The sequence below is a fragment of the Solanum pennellii genome, chromosome 4 (genome assembly GCF_001406875.1).
Source record: "Solanum pennellii chromosome 4, SPENNV200".
NCBI lineage: Eukaryota > Viridiplantae > Streptophyta > Magnoliopsida > Solanales > Solanaceae > Solanum > Solanum pennellii.
This window is the reverse complement of record NC_028640.1, coordinates 64,479,323-64,483,873: the sequence shown is the minus strand read 5'-3', so window position 1 is coordinate 64,483,873 and position 4,551 is coordinate 64,479,323.

The following is a 4,551-nucleotide window of genomic DNA, read 5'->3' as shown; positions in this document are numbered from 1 at the left end:
TTTGAATAATTCCTCCTCGTTTGGTTTGGAGAATGCCCATTCAAATTGGAATAATAACATGAGTAACAACAACAATTACATCAATGAATATAATGATCCTCCTTCAGTTCAAAGTGATGCAATAACTCCTAATGTTAATGGATTTAACTATTCCCTGGAGGTTAGTCCAAAGTTCTATTTTATTATTATCGATCAAAATAACTTTATTTTTTATATTATTCACACAAACAACTCACTTTAAATGTTTGTAACAATGATTAGGAGAATACTATGGGAAATATTGCTGAAAGTACTACACATGAGAATGATGCATGTGAATGGGAAGTTTTCCTCAATGAAGCTTTCAATGGAGAAGACTTTTAAAATTTAGATTGATCCATCAATAACCCAGAAAAAAAAAACTTTTTTTATTTAGTTCCTTTATGTTTGGTCCATCTTAAATTCACAAACTCCTGAAATTTTAGTATTTTTTTTACTTATTTAAGTATGCAAAATATCATCTTCAATGTATGTTGGGTGGCCTATATATGTTGAAGTGAATAATAATATGGACGTATGATGTTTGAAATAAATTTTGTGTTGGCTACATCATATGTAGTAGTACTAATTATTAAGTTGTCCATTTAGATTATAGGCTACTTCAAAATTGATTTAGAGCATGTTTAATTTGGATTGACTTATTATAAGTGTTTTGTTGGAATTCTGACCCCTAAAATTGCCTAAGGAACATGTTTATTCTATATGTTTCTTAGTAGTTATAGGAGTTACGTTTTGTGAAGTAAATAAAATAATATCACAATATTTTATCGCGGAAAACCTCAACTCTTAAGGATAAAAATCACGTCCTACACCACTGTAGGATTTAACTCCACTTTATTAAACTTCAAGTCTCAACAAAAGATTACAAAGCTATGTAACCTATGGAATTATAAACTCTAATTCCTAGAGGATTATAAACTCTAATTCCTAGCTAAGAAATTATGAACTTTAATTTCTAGCTACCTAAAGACACAAAATCCCCCGATTTTATATCTTCTACCGTCCATCAAGTTTCTCAAACTTGTTCGACGAATCCTACACACACACTCGATTGCAATCAACACTCTTAATTACAATGTTACAATTTTTCCTCACAAATTGCAACACTCCCAATAAATCTCAAAAATCTCTCAAACCTCTTGATCGTGGTTTGATCTTCTCTCTATGTAAGTGCGCAATTTTTCTCAAGCGAAACTATCGCCCTATTTATAGATTTGGACTTTAATCCAAAACCTATTTCAACTAGAAATCCTACTTCATGTAGGACTCCTCTTTTGTGTGGAACTCCTAGTTCAACTCGAACTAGTCTTCAGTTTTCTTTCTTGACTTTAACTTGAATTCCTTATCTGCTCATAGCTTTATAACTTTAAATTCACGTGGTTGACGTTCTCCTTATCCAAGTTGGATTCGGTCTGTAAAGAACACGTCGAAAAACCTGCTTCTTTCATCTGTTTTCGTATTTGTCAATTATCAAAATCTTTCTTATTCTAATAAATTTCCCCTTTTTGATGATGAAAAACATACATTACGAACACAACAAATAAGACACACTTCTTCTCACTTTTGACATGTTACTGCTACAACTTCTTAACTTTGTCATACTTCAAAACAACGAGACTTTAACAAATTCCCCCTTTTTGACTATGAAAAATTTTATCTGCTTACATTGACTAGGTACACATAACTCATATACAGCTGCTTCTCCCTTTTTGACATCAGGCAAAAATAAAACACTGTGAAGGCATACACCATACTAAGAGAAGCAAATTTGATACTCGTGGCCACTGGCTATCACCTACTCAAATACTTAATAAATCAAGAACTCAGTTAGCTATAGCAAAGCGTTTGCACAAACATATGAGATAGACATGAACTGAAACTCAAACCCAACATTAGCATTAATCAAAAATCATATAAACCACAAATGTAATCAAAATTTAAGATAGAATCAAGCACTTGTGATGAGAAAAAAATTGGGAAGTCAAAGCCTAGAGTGGCTAGGTAATATCAAAATATGAGAGGATAAATAGAAGTCATTTTTCAGCAGCAAAAAAAATATCTTTTGGATTAACAAAATTAGTAGTCTTCTCAATTTCAGAGGTAGACTTGATCTATGCACGCCCAATCCCTTTTTTTTCTCTTTTTATATCACTTTTAAGGAACTTGTTCAATCAATAATGTACCCTCTGCAGAAATAGTAGTTCACTCGTCTTTAATTTCAATAGAATCAGTATGAGGAACAAATTTTCTTGAATATCATTTGTAAAGGAACATGTTTTCTCAATTTGTTCCCTGGACGTGGTACTATCAGGTGCAGCACCAATTATAATACTTTTTGACATCAACCTGAAATTCCACTTTATATGGTTCCCAATAGAAGAACTAGGTTCAACAGATGGGTCTCCCATTGATTCCCCCTCACTAGATGCACCCAAGTTGAGCCTAACAAGTGAATTTTGTTAAAGTGTAGGGTCCTCAAAATATTTCCCCTCAAAAGGTAAATCCTTCAAGACTTTACGCAATACTAATGATTCCCCCTAGAACCAATACACTCTACTTTCTCAATCTATATTTTATAAGGCACCAAAATAGAGGTGTCCTCCATCATATTCATCTCAATCATAGACCATCACATTAGGATAAGGCTTTTTAAGAATATATTTGTTTTGGTAGTATTTAGGGCATGAATATCTTTTGAGCCAAGTGGAAGAAATAGGTTCAAGTGCATTGACTTTATATTTAATCATGAACAATTGTAGTGCACATACCTTAGATCTCTGGATAATGCTGAATTTTGCTTCAATTTTACTATGTCTCTCTCCTGTGCCACATGCAAATATAATGTTTATAGTGCATGAGTAGCATGACTTTAAAAGTGGTATAGGGACATACAAATTAATGTACAAAACTGAGCATTGAATTCAAGATTAGAGGGCAGTATATGTGCAATGTTCATTAGCCATTGAGGGATACTCATGTGACCTTAATCATCTCCAAGTTCCAATTTTTTTCTTTTGAAAGTGTTTTCCTTGGCTGATCATATTTTTTGATTGATTGATCATTCTTAGTGCGCATAACTGTTAGATACAACATAGGCTGGACCTGTTTTTATATGCTTCTTCAGTCTTTTCCTTTTTTTTCGACCCTTTTTTTTCAGTTAATGTTATTCATCCATTCCTTGTTTTCTCAAGTGGGAGGAATTTCTTCTAGTTTCAATCATGTATCTGAAACAACATGTTCAATTGGTGAATGTTGAATGCTTCCTCTCACTTTTCCTGTAAATTCAAAGGTTAGATTTAGGAACTCAGACTAGTTTGGGTCCTTTGTTTTGAGCAAAAGGATAAATAAGATCTCTAAGAGTCCATTTGGACAGACTGTTTTTTCTAAGAATATACCTGTTCGTCTGAACAGTATCATAAGTTCCTTTTGTTTTACTTTCTCCAGTAGCTTTGTATTTAGGACAATATTGTTTAGAGTGACCTGAATTACCACAAATAATACAAAACATAGGATTCCCATTTATGAGTTATTCATATCTTATTCCAGTTTTAATGTTACTAGTATTGTTACATAGAAGAGTTACTATCATGGAGGATTTTGTCCATTTATTAGCTCTTTCCAGATCAGTTTTTATCCTCGACAATTCAAGATTCATTCTCCTAGAATTTTTATTTTCAGAATGTAGTTTACTATTTAACCTTATTAGATCTTGGTCACATCTGATTTGGTCACCACTAATTTTTTATTTTTCATTCCAGTAAAACTTCGTTTCAAAATTTCAGATTTGAGAGACAAAGTGCAGGAATCAAGTTGTTGTACATGTTCTTTTAGGAGTTTATTTTCTTTCTTGAGATCAGAATTAACTTTTTCAAGATCAATATACTTAAACTTCAAACTAGTCATGAAAGCAAGCAATTGATTCTTGGTTTTAACTAGTTCTTGAATTGTATCCATGGAAGTGAGTAATAAGAAGGATACTTTTTTCTTAGAGAACTTTAATAAGTTTATCTTTTAAATCAAAAAGATTTACCTCCATTCCTTCAGAGTCTGATTCAGGTTCAGTTTCTGATTCTTCTATGGCCATCAAAGCGAGATCCTCATCATCTTCGTCATATATGTCCGAACATGTTCCGCAAGTTGTATACATTGCTTATTCCTTCTCTTTATTTTTTCTTTTGTTTAAAAGTTCTCTCTTCTCCTTTTCAGCTCTTTTTTTCTCCATTCTACCTCCCACATAGGACAATTCTTAATTTGATAATCAGTTTTTTCACATTGAAGCATCCTTCACTTTGTGGTTTCTCTGTATTTTTTTTTAGTGTGTGTTACCCTTTTTTCAGAATTTAAGTCCCCTTTGAAGAATTTCTTGAAGTTTCTACTTGTTAGTGTCAATCCATCATCATCCAAATCTGATTCATCACTTTTAGTTACTTTAAATCCAAGATTTTTCTCTTTGTTTCCTTCACCTCTTTTGTCAACATTCATCTCATAAGTTTTGAGATTTCCTACTAATTC